Raw genomic sequence first — 17541 nt, 5'->3', positions numbered from 1 at the left:
TAACCTTCCTAACTGGGGATTTAAATCTGAATGTCTCCAGTTCTAGCCTCACAGTTTAACTGCTTCCTCACAGAACAGATACTATCTAGTTCTTCTATACTGTATTTTCTGCATGTACTAAGTCAAGGTCTTTTGGTTCATGATACTAGCACTGAATCTGGGATTTCTGCCCTTTAAGCATATCTTTCATTATATAGGCAGCAGTGTGTGTTTCAAAATTGTCTACCACTGCTTCGGTGGGCATGGCTTGGTGGGCATGCTTTGCGTGCATGCACACACTTTGTGTGTGTGTGTGTGTGTGTGTGTGTGTGTGTGTGCATGCCAAACACACACTTTGCGCAGGTGAAGAGGCATTAGAATTCAACTTCTGCAAGCCTGAACTCTCTTGGTTGCTTCAGCAGCTGCTGCGCAGCATTCTGCAGTGCCATGCAAAGCAGCTGCACTTCAAAAGCAGGGAATAAAGGTGAGTATGGTAACACGGATGGGCGGGTGGGCCCAGTAGCAGAGCAGCAGAGAGAACTGGTTCAGTCTCTGCTGCTCATTATCACTACCGGCTCAGGAGAACTGGGCTGAACTGATAGAATACCACCACTGATAGGCAGAAACTAGGCCTAGCAAAGACTAATAACTCAGCAAATGTAGAAAATGTGGTATACTATTTGTAATCTGGCTTTGTAGAATATTCTCAACATGTTAATTATAAATGCACATAATTCTCCCTCCCTCCCTCCCTCCCTTGCTCTCTTTCACAATATGACTACATCTTTCTCAATATGACTACATCAGCTGCAAGATTATTAGGCTTTTTTGTGCATTTGATTGGTTATTGTGAGAACAACTATTAGACTAAAAGGATCATTACAGATAGTCCTTGAATTCTAACCATAATTGAGTCCAGAATTTATGTTGCTAAGCAAGTGAGCATGTGCTACTTTATACATTTTTTCTTGTTATAGTTGTTTACTGAATCACTGTGGTTGCTAAGTTAGTAATGTGGTTGTTAAGTAAATATGGCTTCCCCATTGATTTTGCTTCTCAGAAAGTAGCAAAAGGTGATTACTGGAGCCAGGACACTGCAACACTCATTAATATATGCCAAGCATCATAATTTTGATCACTTGACCATGGAAATGCTACAATGGTTGCAAGTGTAAAAAACAATCAGAGGTCATTTTTTTCAATGGTGTAACTTTGAACAGTCATTAAACATATAGTTGCAAGTTGAACATTGCCTGTACTCTTATTCAGCAAGCAATTTGCTTGGAAAAAATATTGAGGGTGTCCTAAATTGCTGTCCCCTTAAAGGTGCTTCAACTTTTGTTGGGACACAATTGGAAGCCTGAGGAAAAAAGGTAAGTAATAAACAGTGCTGTGCCTCACTCTTGAAAAGTCTGGAGCATTTTGCATTATTTTTTTTTATTCACAGCTTTAAAAGTCATGACTGTCTAATAACTATGGGATACTAAATTATCTCTTTTTGACATGTTATAAAGCAGGGGTATCAAACTCATGTCATCATGGTGGTATCATGTGACATATCAGGACTTCCTGCCCCCCCCCTTCGCTAAACTGGGCATGGGCATGGGTAGCACATGATGCATGGGCTGGGAGTTTGACAGCCTGGCTCTAAAGGGCAGTGCAGGGTGGGGATTTAAAGTCCCAAAATTTAACCTGAGGCCTGAAGAACCCCCAGACCCACTCCAATGGAATGTCTAGTTAGGAGCCTTTAATGGAACTGGGAGAAAATAGCAGCAGAAGAAAGCTGGCGCCTGAAGAGTGATGTAGACTTTCTCTTTTTAGAAGCCATTTTGTCTTTTCCTTTGTAGCTAAAGTTGAGAAAGGAAAGTGTGGTAACCATTTCTGTGAGCAAGAAAGGTGGTATTTAAAATTTGATAAATATCAAAAAATAAGTTAAATCTTATAAAGAGATGCCATCTGGTGGGCAACTTGATAGTAAAGTTTTGGATGGAAATATACTCCCCCCCCCCAATATGAATTGAATGCCCTCAGAGATGAGGTCTAGAAATGGGGGGAGAGAGGTGGTAGCTGTGTGGTTTTTGACTGGGGGCTTTCCTTAGCTGCTTTGGTGAAAGGAACTGAAAGGAGGGAGCTTTTGAAAACTAATGTTCTAATCTCATTTTTATTATTTATTTGAAATATTATTTTTCTTTATGTATTTAAATAAAAAACATTTTTTCAGTGAGAATCATCCAGTGTAATAAACCTTGTTATTCAATTCAAAAACAATTAACTTGTTATTTAGTTCAGTATGTAATTTTCAGAAGTCATTAAGAGAGGAAGTGTTTGAATTCCATTTGAAGTCTCCAAACTGAAGTCTTCAAATTGTACATTGGGCAAAACTGACTTTTCCTTCTGCCCAGAGCCCTAAAACTTGCTAGAGACTGCTGTTTTACAGTCTCATTATGCAGAAATTCTGGAAAACCGGTAGTGGAAATTTTGAGTAGTTCAGAGAACTGGCAAATATCACCTCTGACTGGCCCCACTCCCCATCTATTCTCTGCCTCCCGAGTCCCAGTGTGTTTGGCTGGGTCTTTTTTTGTTGCCCTGCACAGGAGAACGGAGCTAGAAAGCAGGTTAGTGGAGTGGGGGGGGAATAGGATTTTGCAGTATCCTTCTCCTGGAGTGGGGTGGGAATGGAGATTTTACAGTATCCTTCCCCTGCCATGCCCACCAAGCCATATCCACAGAACTGATAGTAAAAGAATTGAATCCCAGCACTGACTCAGAGATAAGTTTTAAGGGCCTGATCCATTTGCCAGCTCTTTTTTCTACACTGTTCATTAGCTCTACTGAAAACAGAAACATCTTCAGTATGCCATTGCTTCCCCAGAAATTTGTCCCCACCTCAAGAGGCCCTCACTGGATTTAATCATGCTCAACAATTTTCATTTGGTCTCTACTCCCCCCCCCCACATTTTTAAATAAAAGATTGTAAAAAAGTTGGTTGGGCATCAGCTTCAGTGGGCCCTGGATGAAGTAGATTATCTGGATCATTTTCAGACAGGATTTGGACCTGGTCATGGAAAAGAGAAGAATTGGTTGGAGAATAGGAATGGTGCATCTTTCCTGTTTCTTGTTGACCTCCTTTCAATATCATCAGGTGTGATATCCTTCTGGGTTGACTCCATAGATTAGGAGTGGGCAGTACAATATTGTGCTTGTCTGGTGCCGGTAGATTAGGTGTGAGAGGTCTGGGGTTTCACAAGGCTTAGCACTATTTCCACTTCTATTTAATAGCTACATGAAGGTCATCTTTTGCCATGGGATGAAATATCATCAGTATGCTGATGATAACCAGATACATCTATCTTTCCTTGATGAACTAAATTCTATTGTTGATGCTCAGCCCAGTGCTTGGAAACTTCGATGTTTAGATGGGGAATGGCAGACTTTAGCTAAACTCTGACAAGACTGAGAGACTCTGGATTTGGGGGCTTCTGGATATGAATTGTTACTATCTTTGGTGCTGAATGGGTGGCATTGCCCTAGAAAATATAGGGATCCTTGTAAACTCATGACTCCTGGTTGAAGAGCAGGTAGAAACTATGATTAGGAATGTGTTTGAACAATTTACTATTGTATGCTATTGTGTTCTTTTCTGGACCATGAGGCTCTACTCAAGTTATTTATGCTCTGATTACCTTTAAAATGTTACCTTTGATGTGCTCTACATTGGGCTACCCTTGAAGAATATTTAGAAGCTTCAACTAGTTCAGAATGTAAATTTATGGACAATTTTGTGTATGCATGCTACATCCTTGTTCATGAGCATCATTGTATCTCAATTTATTCTCAGCTACAATGGAAGACACTGCTTTTGAACCTTAAAACTACAATGTATGGGTCCAGGTAATTTAGACGAATTATGTCTCCCTGGTTAAATCTACTCATCCATCAGTCAGAACATGAAGAGTATGCTGTGGATTCCATCTACTAAGTAATTCCATTTGACATGCCTTTTCTTCTTCAGCCTGAAAACATCATTTTTCCAATCCTAGCTGGAAAGCTTTCAAAACCATAATGGAAGCTAGCAAGATGGTTGTGTCATGTGAGCTGACAGTTCTCTTGCTTTCTTGGTATTTTACATCTTATATTTTCACTTTATTCTGTTTTATTCATGTTGGAATGTTTTGTGTTTTTTATTATTTTTATGTATTGTACTTTCCAGAGTCATGTTTTATGAGATGGGTAGCAAAATAAATTTTCTAAATTAATTAATTAATAAATCTTTATGACTTTGAATCTTCCTAAGTTTTTTGATGACATGTATTCCCTGAATCCTCCTTTTTTCCTTTACCAAGATACAACCAGTAATTAATTTTCTCAAGTTATGTAGCACTTAAACAATTTTATGGTATTGTTCAACCAATCATAAATGTTTGACCAGATCCATAACTAGACCTTCATAACTAGACCCTATATATTTATATTAATTTAAAGACGAATGTATTACTTGATTATATTTTTTTTTAAAATTAATCTCCTTCTGTTCATCATAGTTTTTTTGATGGATCACATTTCTTCTTATTGGAAATATATTATTTTTGAAAACCTCCAATGACAAAGCACCCACAACTCCAGGAGGCAAGCTATTCTACTGATTAATTGTTCTCACTGTCAGAAAATATCTTCCTATTACCAGGTTAGATCTCTATTTAACAAGCTTTCACCCATTACATTTTGTCCTGACCTCTGGTCTTTTGGAGAATAAGTCAATCCACTCTTCTCTGTATGTCCCTTAAGTATTGGAAGCAATCCTTCTCTTCTCTACCATTCTTTGATTACAACCATTCTACCATTGATAAACTTATTCCTATATTTAGCCCAAATTTATAAGAAGTTATTGCTGAGCAAATGGAATGAATGTAAAACTAATTTAAAGACAATTTCATAATACTATAATTGAGAAGCAAATTTATAAGTGTACATATAATTTATTATTATATTATTCACAAATTTTATACAATACTCCCTATCTAATTGGTTGAATTATATATTTATTCTGTCCAGAATATCATGCATTTTGTTTAGATCAATTTTTGAAAGAAGAAGAGGAAAAAATGGCCTATATAAGGTGTGAGATTTAACAAAAGTTGTGCAACCTTCTTACAAACCATTTTAGGTCCTGATCTTGAAGGAGTGCTTGTTAGTGCAAAAACATGTCGCAAGGGTTCAATTATCTCTTGATAATTATGGCTCCTTCTTCTGCCTTGCTGTTAATTAATTAAATTAATTAACAAAACATTTCCCTAGATGGACTTGATTTAATATGTAGAGCATAATTAGCATCACTTACAAATATAGATGAAATAATTTTCTTTTCAGTTTTACACAGATAGTTTCTCTCTCATACTGTTCTGGAATTAGTTTTCATAGACATTATTCATTGTCACACATTACTTTACAAAATTTTAAAGCAATAGGACTATTTGGAAAATAAAGACATAGGCATGATGCTTTTCTGGCTTGTGAAAGTTTTAAAAACTAACCCAAGTTTTGAATAAAAGTAAAAACAAATACATACTGAACTAGAAGAAAATAGAAATGAAAATAAAGTTTTGAACATATAGAAAAAAAGAAAAAGAAAAATATAGGGGGGAAAGACAAGAAAGGCAATCATAAAAAAGTTGCAACTTCCAATGCATATTGATGGAAAGCTATTTATACCTAAAGGAATAGACATGACATTATAGTGAGGTTGGTAAATTCTGGCTGGCAGAATTTCTCTTGAAAAAGGAAAGATCATGAGATTACTCATTTGACTCTGGACAGGTTCTACTCATGTGTAAAATGTAGGAACTGATGCTTTCTGTTTGACTTGTGGATTGATGGTTTGGGAGTGAGCCAGAATGTTATTCTATGTCTGAGAAGAACAACAAAGTTACATTCTCCCTGATTTGGATCAAAACCCCAAACATGGATAATTTATCTTATCTCTGAGAAAAGTTTCATGGGTTCCCAGTCAAAAATACAAAAATACAAAAGATATGTAAACATTGTTAGAATCATCCATTTGCAGAATAATTTCCATAATGTATTTAATAATTCATTAAAAGGAAAAGAAGCAAGGTAAACAATAATGTTGTATTTCTACAGGTATGATCAAGATGTATATCCATACATGTAGAGTTCAAGCTAACTACTTTAACTGCTTATAATACAGAAATCTCCCCAGACTGCTTGTCTTTCCTTAGGAACATATAGATAAGGTTCTATGGAGCTTGTTTGGGAAGGGAAGGTTTGTCCTGGATCTCTTGTGGGCTGTGCAATCTCAAGGCTACTTCACCACTTGATCCTTACTCCCTGGCTAGCTGGCCATTTCCCAACATCTGGTAAGTCATTCTATACTGATGCATTTACAGCACAGGTGTCAAACTTGTAGTGTCACGTTACTATCATATGATGTATAGTGATGTTTTTTCTCTTCATGGAGCTGGGTTGGGCATGGCCAGTGCATGATGCAGCTGGCCTGTGGGTCAACAGTTTGACATCCTGATTTACAATGATAAATAATAATAGGTGTGATTATTTCTTCATTGGATTAAAAATGCTATGGGTTACAAAATCTTTGGGAACACTCATATGTGTTAATATAGCAGAATTTTTACATCCCTTGAGATGATATACATAGTGCCTGTGACAATCTTGAATCAGCAACCCAGAAAGTCCATTTGGTTAAATCCTTGTGACTCGTAATTCCCCCATGACTTGAAGACAAATAGAAGACAATCCACTGGATTGGGTGTCTATAATAAATTTAATAAATCAGCAGACAAATATACAGGAAGTATGCTAGGCAACATTTTTTCTTCTTTGAATGATTTATAAATAAAAAATGATTTATAAATAAAAAATGATTTATAAATAAAAATGATTTATAAATAAAAAAATCAGAATGCTTTACAGATATTACTTAATTTTTATGTGCTCAAAATCTGTTGCAAAGTTAATTTTCCAGATCTTATTCCCTGCTTTATGTGGAACCTACATGAAATGAAGCTGGAAAGACAGTGAATCAGTGATTCCTAAACATTATTATATAAACATAAACACATTCCTCCAATCAGAGGTGGTATTCAGCTGGTAGCAGAAATGTTGCCTAGTTCAGAAAACCAGCAAATACCATCTCTGATTGGCCCCACCCATCCACCTCCACTGTTACTTCTCCTATATTCCCTTCTGTGTTCACTCAGTTTATTCATGAGGCAGAGCAGATTGCCGCGCCATGGCTGAGCTGAAAAACAGCTCAGCTTACCAGCCTTGACAAGGCCAGTCTTTGAGCCCTTTGCATGCATGCATGAAGCATGCATGCATAGAACTGCACATAGAACTGTGCATAGGTAGGAAACAGTTTGGAAACCCACCACTACCTCCAATATCCAGATCATGAAAAACAGCCACATTTCTGTTGATTTAAAAGGAAGAAAAGACTAGAATGTAAATCCCGGAGCAGACAGACATAAAGGTTCTGAGTTCTGTGTAATGGAGTTAGCTTTCTTTTTTTTTTGTCTCATTAAAGTAACATATCTAGCTGGGTTGTCTGAGATTCTGCAATAAGCAGGTTCCTGAGTATAGAATCTGTACAGTCAAGATTTATTGCTATGAATGACAAGAGGTCTGACAGCTTTGTTGTTTTGCTGTTTTGTGTCTTTAATAAACAGAGTATCATTTTAAAAGGGCTTTTTTATGTCAGCTTGTGATTAGAGTAGTAACTTAGTAAAATACTTCAGGAAACATACCCTTGTTTCTTTTCAATTAATGGAATAATCCTTGTCTTTCTCCTATAGCTATGTGAGGGGATGAAAAGTAGGTGGTTACAGTATACCAGTAAACAATAACTTCTTTATCACCTAAATTGCCTTTATAATATATTTAGAGATTAAAATAGAAATATAATGAAATCACATTGGTTGATTAATCAAAGCAAAAAATGTAATGAGTAATGTCATAAAATGTAACAATTAATGTAAGTTGACTGCACCAGTCTATTCTTTTCTTTCTTTTTTTTTTAAATATAGTTTATTAATTTTTACAATTAAAACCAGTCACAATACATACACAAATAAGCAAAAGAAAGAAGGAAAGAAAAGAAAGAAAAGAGAAGAGGAAGAGAGGGAAAGAATTTTAAGAAAAGAAAGAAAGAAAGAGGTTACAGGATTAAAAGTATTCTTATTTTAACAGTTTGCAAGATCTTCTTTTGTTTTCATCACCTTAACTTGTGTCATATAACCACACCTGTTTTTAACTTATATCGCTACCTCGTTGTTATGTATTGATACTTTTCTTTTATGCCTTATAATATATTATTTATCTTTGGTCAATCCAATTATACCAACAATTCCAGCTGTCATAGTATAGTGAAGTGTCTTTGTTTTTTAGCGCCAAAGTCAATTTATCCATTTCTGCGCATTTTGAGATTTTTTCAATAATCATTTCTTCTGATGGAATTTGGTGTTGTTTCCAATGTTGAGCGAAGGCTAATCTGGCCGCTGTTAAAATGTGTATTGTTATGTATTTGGTTTTTTTGAAAATTTGCTTATCAAAAATCCCTAGTAGGAAGGACTCTGGTTTGTATTCGATCTGCTCTTTGGTGATTTCTTCCAACCAAGTTTTGATTTTCTTCCAATACTTTTGGGTTTCTGCACAGGACCACCACATATGGAAAAAGGTTCCTTCTTTTTTCCTACACTTCCAGCAATGCGGACTCATGTTGGGGTGCATCTTCGCTAACCTCGAAGGGGGGAGATGCCATCTATAAAACATTTTATAAAGATTTTCCTTGTATGCTGCCGATTTGGTAATCTTATTGTTTCTGCCCCAAACTTTCTCCCATTCCGCTAATGTGATGCTGCGCCCTACGTTCTTACTCCAAGCAATCATATTTCCTTTTACGATTTCTTCTTCTAGTTCTGTTTCTAATAAGTAGTTATAAAATTTTGTTATGTTTTTTTTATTTGATCCTAATAAAATTTTATCTAACTGTATGGGTTGACTTCCGGTGGCAAGGCAAGGACGGTCAGAGGGGCAGAAATCCGCTCGTGATTCTAGCCTCCCTTTTCTTGAGTTTGGTGCGATCTTTCGGGGTGCTCGAGTCTTGGAGAGACCCGTGCCGGTGTGGGGGAACCTCGGGCTGCAGTGTGGGGAAAGCAACCCCCCTGTAACGAAGAGGAAGCCCTCCAGAGCCCAACGATCAAGAACAGCCTCCTAACAATGGAGGCTCCGAAGTCCGGACTGCCACCGATGGGAAGAAAAAAGTGAGTGAAAGTTTGCAAGCTCGGGGGGAAAGAGAGTCGTGGCAGGGAAGATATTTGACTGACAATAGACTGATTCCAGGCTGTTAAATACTGTGTGAATGCCAGCTGTGAGCTCCAAGACGAAGCGGCTACAAAAGAATTGGTTTAGTGAATGTGAAAGAGCTTGGCAGGCAGAAGAGAGTCGGAAATAAAAAAGAAGTAAAGAGAATTTTGGAAGTCTGAAGATTCTATTATCACTAACATTTGGATTGAAGCTATTAAATTGGATCCAGAAGTAGAACGAAGCCGATCGGGGGAAAGACAGAGCAACGCCATAGGCAGTATCCAGAACGCTGAAACGAGTGGGAATATTGCTTACTGGCAGCTGTTACTCAGCAAATCTTCATTTGCCATTTCCGGTGTGCTAGAAGTGGAAGCTTCCAAAGTGAAAAGCAGAAACAAAAACTCTTGTCTTTGGGATTTTCTTTTTTCTTTTCCTCAACCCTTTTCTGTGTGTACATACTTACTAAAATAGCCTCTCTTCTTTCTTACTTGTTGTTGGTATGCTATGTTGAAATATGCTTGCTTTTTTTTTTTTTCCCCTCTGATTTCCTCTTGATAAATATGTACATTTAGTAATGAAATATTAGAGTGTTAAAATATTGGATTAATTTAGTTAAGTTATTATTAATAGAGATTGTTATAATTTGAATGGGAATATAGGGGAGACAGTAAGAATATTAAGCATTAGTTACTTAATAAGCTTAGAGCTCTCTAGACCAATATTATATTTCTTTGTGTGGGTTTATCTGTGAATGTAATATATTTTATAGTTAAGGTTACTTTATATTGAAGTTAAACTAGAGAAAAATATATACACTTTACTAATTAGTCAAGAATATAGCTACTTAATAGGTTGATAGATCTTGGTCAATTTTAGTTACAGAACTAAGAATACTGAATGCCAATTTGGAATAATATATTCAATATTGTACAACAACAAAAACAAATTTTAAAGGAAATGACTACTACAACTACCACTGCTTTGAAATCTGGCAGGAAGGTTAATCCCACAATAATGACTACTTTGACAACAACTTCATCCATGGCACAAAAAACAATAGAGGAAACACTACCAACAGAGAAGTCAACTAGCATCTCGAATGCGAATATCCAAGCAATGTTCCTAACTTTACAGGACTCATTGACAAGATTGCAAGAAACAATGATTAAAAACCACAGTGAAACAAGGGCAGATATCAATGAATTGAAGGAAGAAATGGGGAAACTAAAGACAGAAATGAAAGCGGACATTTCCAAAGTAGAGGATAAAGTGGGGTGTTGCAGCAGGCCTTGGAGAAAAACGAAGTTATAATAAAAGAAGTAGAGAAAAGAACCGAACGAACAGAAAGGGAATTGGAAAGGGTGGATGAAGATCTCAAAAGCATGAGCAAAGAAATGGAGGACTCCCTTGTCCTCCTAGAAATGGACAAGGCAGCAACTTACCTAAGATTCCAAAATGTGACAGAATCAAAAGAAGAAGACTTGGAATACTTGATGGCAGAAATACTGGCCGGTTTATTGAAGATGGATAAAGATGAAATTCAAAAAGAGTTTGATGAAGTCTACCGGGTCAATACAAATTATGCAAGACGCCACAATTGTTCTAGGGAAGTACATATACGATTCACTAGAAGATGTGTTCGAGACATGATATATAGAACCTCAAGAGATAAAACTATAACCTACAAAGAGAAAGAAATTGTGATTCTTAAACAGATACCGAGGAGAATAAGGGAACAAAGGCGTGACTATAAATTTCTGGCAGCATATTTAAATAAAAAAGAATCACATTTAAATGGCTTATTCCAGAAGGAATGTTAGTGTCGTGGAAAGAGAGGAAAATCAAAATAGATACTATGGAAAAAGCCCAGGATTTTTACGAACGGATGGTGGGCCCACAGGAGCAAAGTAGTAGGGAGAAATTGGACACAAAGTTTCAAGAAGAATACAGTGGACATAAAAATAGAACTGGAACGGTAGGAAACCAAGAAAATACCTATCCACAACAAAAGACAGAAGGAACTACATCAATACAAGCGCAAGAAGAGAGAGGAATTGTTACACGACAAAGAGCAAAACAAAACTAAATAGATGGGAGAAGAAAAAAATTATTATCAATAAACATAAATGGTTTAAATTCAACAATTAAGAAAAAGGATATTATCTAAATTAATTAAACATAATGCAGATATAACGTGCCTGCAAGAAACCCATATAAAGAAGAAGGATGAAAAATATTTAGAATGCCGAAATTAGGAAAATTATTTACCACACCAGCAGATGAGGAGAAAAAGAAGGGAATCGCAGTATATGTGAAAGAGGATTTGAAATCTGAGCTAATATGGTCGGACTTAGAAGGAAGGACTCTGGGTTTGCAGATCTGGATTAATGATATTCCAATTCTTTTAGTAGTAATATATGCCCCAAATGGAGACCAAAAAGAGTTTTTTAAACACCTATATGGAAAATTGGTTGAATTGCAAAAAAGAAATATTTGTATGGTAGGGGACTTCAACTCCATTGCTGATTTCCAAAAGGATCACAGTAATGCCGGGAAGAATAAAAAGGGGAAGAGAGAGCTCCCCAAGATTTGTAGGGAAATGATGAAAGAGCTAAATTTGACAGATATATGGAGAAGATTACATCCTGAAAAAAGACAATTTACATTTTATTCAAATCCCCACCAAACATGGACATGGATTGATATGGCATGGATGAGTGGAGAGATAGCAAATGAGACAAAAGAAGTGGAAATTTTGCCTAATGAATGGGCAGACCATAATCCAATACAGGTAATATGGAAGGGCAGGGCAAAACCAAAGAAAAGATGGACCTTAAACACTCAATTAATAAGAGAGAAAGAATATATTAATAAATTAAAGGAGGAATTGATTTTTTTTATTAAAGAAAATGATAACGGAGAAACCATGAAACAAAATGTCTGGGATACGATGAAGGCGGTTATAAGAGGCACAACAATCTCTTATAATGCTAAGAGAAACAAGGAAAAATATTCCCAACAAAACAAATTACAACAGAGAATTAAGGAGCTAGAAACCCTTCTACAAAATAACCCAAAAGAATCCAAACTGCAAATTCAGATAAGTATAGTCAAACACAAACTGAATTTAATTGATCAAGAGAAAATGACTATGATTTTGAACTTAACTAGACAAATCTATTTTGAACATGCCAACAAGCCAGGAAGATGGCTATCTTATAAATTGAAAAAAAAGAAAGAGAAGAGACTGATATACCAGTTAATAGATAGCAAAGGAGATACATACCAGGAAATAGAACAGAAAAAAGAAATCATTCATAAATACTTTGAAGATTTATACAAAAGAGAGGATGTCAGTGAAGATAGAATAAGGAATTATCTAGATGAAGTAAAGGATAAGGCAATTGGGAAGAAATGGCTGAACTATTAAATAAAGACATTACTGAATCGGAATTGAAATCAGCAATAGAGAGCCAGAAAAATAATAAAACCCGGGCCCAGACGGGATCCCAGGGGAGCTGTACAAGGCGATAGCAGATCAAATCGGACCACTTATGGTGGAAGTTTTTAATGACGTTTTACTAGCAGCTAGGATGCCAGACTCATGGAGGGGGCACTGATCTCGCTGATCCCGAAGGAGGATACAGATCCCAGATATATAAACAATTACAGGCCGATTTCACTCTTAAATACTGATTATAAAATATTCACTTCTATTATAGCAAACAGATTAAAAAGATTGCTAAACTTGTATATACATGAAGATCAAAATGGATTCCTTCCAACTAGGCAAATAAAGAATAATCTAAGAATAGTATTAGACGTACTAGAATTTTATGAAGCCCACCCAGAGAGACAAGTAGCACTTATGTTTCTAGATGCAGAAAAAGCTTTCGATAATTTGAATTGGCAATTTTTAATTCAAAAAATTTATAATTTGAATCTGGGTACCAAATTTGAAAATATTATAACAACTATATATGACACACAACAAGCTAATATAATAGTGAATGGGGAATGCACCCGCCCAATAAAGATAGAAAAAGGAGTGAGACAGGGTTGCCCACTCTCTCCCCTGCTCTTCATATTAGCATTAGAGACATTATTAACACGAATTAGGCGGAATTCAGATATAAAGGGATTAACAGTTAAGAAAGAGGAATATAAATTGCAAGCGTTTGCGGACGACATGATTTTCTTCCTTGAAGAACCAAAAGACAGGGGACCAAAATTGATGAGTGAATTAGAGAAATTTGGAGCAGTAGCGGGACTTAAAATAAACAAAAAAAAAACCAAATTAATGACCAAAAACCTAACAGAAAAACAGAAAATAGAACTAGAAGAAATAATGCAGATACAAGTGACAAAGAAAGTGAAATATTTAGGAATTTGGCTAACCCCACACTGTAAGACACTTAAAGAAAACAATTATGATAAACTGATACATCAGGTAAAGAAAGATTTAGAAACGTGGGGGAAACTTCAAATTTCACTACTAGGCCGAATTGCTACTATTAAAATGAACATTCTCCCTAAATTTTTGTATTTATTCCAAACGATCCCAATTAAATTACATAAAAAGTTTTTTGAAGAACTCAATAGAACAACCCTGAAATTTATTTGGCAAGGGAAAAAACCCAGAATAAATGTAAAAGCAATGCAGGATATGAAGAGCAGGGGAGGGTTAGCATTTCCAAACTGGGAGTTATACCATATGGCCACCTCATTAGTTTGGTTGAAGGATTGGGTGAGTTTAACCAATAAAAGAATACTATTTCTAGAAGGCCATGATTTACAAAGGGGGTGGCACGCCTTTCTATGGGACGTAGGGAAAACCAGTCAAAAATATTTCCATAGACATTTAATTAGAGACGCACTATTAACAATTTGGAGGAAAATAAGGAAAAAACATTATACAAAAGTACCAGTATGGATTTCAACAATGGAGGCAATGATTCACCCAAACAATTTGGAGCTTACCAAAATGATTAAATATAAAGACTTATTAGACCCACAAGGAAATCTGAAACCGAGGCTGGATCTTCAAGAGCAAGGACATAAAATTGATCAATGGGTTTATCTTCAGATTCAAAGCAGATATAAACAAGACAAAAAAGAATTCGGAATTAATAACAGTCTATTCTTTTCTACCTATCTAGCTTTAAAACTACTAAATTTAATTTGAATTTAGCAAGAATTAGTGACAGATGAAGAAAAGTCTGGAAGTCTTTCAGAAAGGCTTTGAGATGGTATATTTTGCACCAAGACTTATATACAGTACCAAAGACTGTTGAAGAGTAAACCATCTATGTATACACATTTTATTTATTCATTTATTTGCCATTTTATAAACCCTCTGTTTTTGTTAAGGTATTTTCTGTAAATATGTAAGTGAAATAAGAAAGTAAATAGTCAATACTTTAAAATCTCACCATGTGTTTCAGGTTGTGAAGCATTGTTTCCAGACACATTTGGGCATTGATTATGAGAATACTGATATTTGGCATGAAATCAAGTGACAGATGTTGGGATTGTAGGAAAAGAAAATTGAAATGTTTTTCACCATGTTGTGGCAATATACCATAGTGTTTCTTTGGAGAAAATGAAAAGGGAAATAATGAATCAGATTATGGGGAATGACATTCTTTTTGATCCAGAAATATTTCTGCTAGCTGACCTAAACAGTTGTGTGAATTTCAATGAAGCACACAGAGAAAAAAATGCTATTAAGATAAATGTGATTATTTTCAGAATAAAAGGGAAATTTACACAGGTAATAAATATGGTTGATTGGATAAGTCATTACCAAATGTATTTATTGATTATTACCATTTGCAGAGCAAAACCACTGATGTATTCCCATTTTATGTTTGTTTATTGTACACATGATTTATACAAGTAGTCTTGAGTTATGACCACAATTGATCCAAAAATTTGTATAGCTAAGTAAAACATTTGTTAAGTGAGTTTACCCGATTTTATGATTTTTCTTGCCAATGAATCATTGCATTTGTTAAGTTAGCAATGTAGTTAATTCCCCACTGGTTTTGCTTGTTAGAAGGTCACAAAAAGTGATCTCATGACCCTAGGACAGTGCAATCATCATAAATATGAACCACTTGCCAAGCATCTGAATTTTGATCATGTGACCATGGGTATTCTACAATGGTGGTTGTTGTATTCACAGACTGACTGTAGTCCTCAGTCTGGTCTGCACATCTGGTGGGAGCTGAGGACCACTACCATTGGTTGATGCCGTTTGACAGCTGGCTATAAAAGGAGCTGTCAAATTGCATCAGCTGTTGCCTCCAGCTGACTGCCTGTTAGCCCCGGCAGCCACAGCAACCCTTTATTCACTGAATAAAACCTCTTGTCTGTTAGCTCCGTGTCTTCCTCAGTATTTACTGCTGCTCTACAACACTGACGATGAGGGCGGGATACAAATAAGAGGCAGCTGGACAAGAACAGCTGAGCTCAGTCACTTCAAAAAGAGCTGAAGCCACTACGAGCTGACTGTCACAGCTGCAGACACTCTCCGCGAAGTTTAAACCTCCCCAGCTGAGGAGACAGATGCCACCGGCACAAGGTGACTTCGAACCCTGTGTTTCTGCCTTTCAGGCAGACAGCCAAGACTTGGGAACCCTATAGAAATCACTTTGACTGTTTCCTGGACACGATAGACCTCACTGATGCCTCAGATCATAGGAAGAAGTCCTATTTCTTAAGTTTTTCTGGAGCCGTAGTTTTGGACACCGCCATGGCACTGGTAGCTCCACGTTCTGTCAGGGCTGTCCCATGGGAGGAGTTACAGGAGATCCTTTCCAGTCACTACTCCCCTAAGCCATCACAAATTGCTAGGAGACACGCTTTCAGGAGGTGAATTCAGGCTGAGGGGGAATCTATTAGTGAATATACGGCAGCTTTATGGTCAGCTGCCTTACACTGTAGATTCAGGGACTACCTAGAGGATATGCTCCTTGACCAAATAGTCTGTGGGGTCAGGGATCTGAGACTTCAAAGATGTTTATTAGCCAAAAGGGACTTAACCCTAGCTGTAGCCATCAAAGAATCACAGGCTGCTGAGCTATCTGCGCTGTCAGCAGCAGAAATCCAGGGGAACCCCATTAGACAAAGCAGCTCAACTATCCATTTTGATGAGATTTCCCTAGATGAGGTTTCTGAGGAATCAAACGATGTAAACCACCTCAGACAACAGAAATCCCTGCTAGAAGAGACAAGGCAAAAGACCAACTTAACCCCCAGGCAGCAACCCATTTGCCTGAGCTGTGGAGGAAACCACCTCAGGGCATCCTGCAAATTCAGGAATGCCATTTGCTTGAACTGTCAGAAAAAGGGTCACTTAGCTAGGGTCTGCAATCTGGGAAAACTTTTGCACAAAGACCTCGACTACTCCCATTTTCCAAAGGCAAGTTGAGGACTGTTATACCTGTTACCACTCAGATCAGACAACCAAAGGCTCTAACAAAATAAGTATTTTTGATTCCTTAGAAGGTAAGCCCTACAAGATGGAAGTTGACACAGGCTCTGCACTATTCATCATTTCCTGGCAAACCCTAAAGAAACTACTTCCAAGGCTGTCTAAGAAGAAGCTCCTCGACTGCCACCTGACTCTGCGTGATTACCAAGGCAGGACCATCCCAGTCCTCGGGAAAGGCAAGTTTTTTATTCAATTCAAAAACTTTAAAGGCCACTTGCCTCTAGTTGTGGTAGATGGTGCCCTCCCTAGTTTACTAGGATTAGACTGGTTCCCTGCTCTTGGTCTCAACGTAACAGGCATCCACACTGTTTCAACTACTGAAGTGGATACCCTATTCAGAGACTATGCTGATGTATTCAGCGAAGGGTTGGGATGTTACTCAGGTACCCCTATTTCATTCAATGTAGACCCACAGGCAATACCCATCCGTCTGAAACCTTATAGGGTACCCTTTGCTATCCACCCCAAATTGGATATGGAGCTGGATAAATTACTCAATCAAGGGGTACTGGAGCCAGTAGACTTTGAGAAGTGGGAGACCCCCATAGTCACCCCACTTAAGAAAGACAGCAGCGTGAGAATCTGCACTGATTACAAGACGTCCCTGAATAGGTTTCTGCAAATCAGCGCCTATTCTGTCCGTGTCATCCAGCACCTTCTGCATTCCTTTGAGCCTGGGACTATTTTTGCAAAACTAGATATGTCACAGGCCTATCAGCAGTTCC

At 37.1% G+C, this 17541-nt stretch overlaps 1 long non-coding RNA gene across 1 annotated transcript in view; it reads left to right on the top strand.

Moving 5' to 3' along the window:
* Positions 1–332: 332 nt before the first annotated feature.
* Positions 333–17541, top strand: part of LOC148125434 (uncharacterized) — a 94369-nt gene continuing 77160 nt past the window's right edge. Inside the window, exon 1 of the long non-coding RNA XR_015744204.1 lies at positions 333–463. This is a non-coding gene — a long non-coding RNA (uncharacterized LOC148125434). The remainder of the gene's footprint in view (positions 464–17541) is intronic.

This window comes from Pseudonaja textilis, chromosome 6 (assembly GCF_049901715.1).
Source record: "Pseudonaja textilis isolate UNSWEBS1 chromosome 6, rPseTex1.2, whole genome shotgun sequence".
Classification (NCBI taxonomy): Eukaryota; Metazoa; Chordata; class Lepidosauria; order Squamata; family Elapidae; genus Pseudonaja; species Pseudonaja textilis.
Note: the sequence above shows the minus strand (reverse complement) of the source record. Positions and strands in the feature narration are given on the sequence as shown.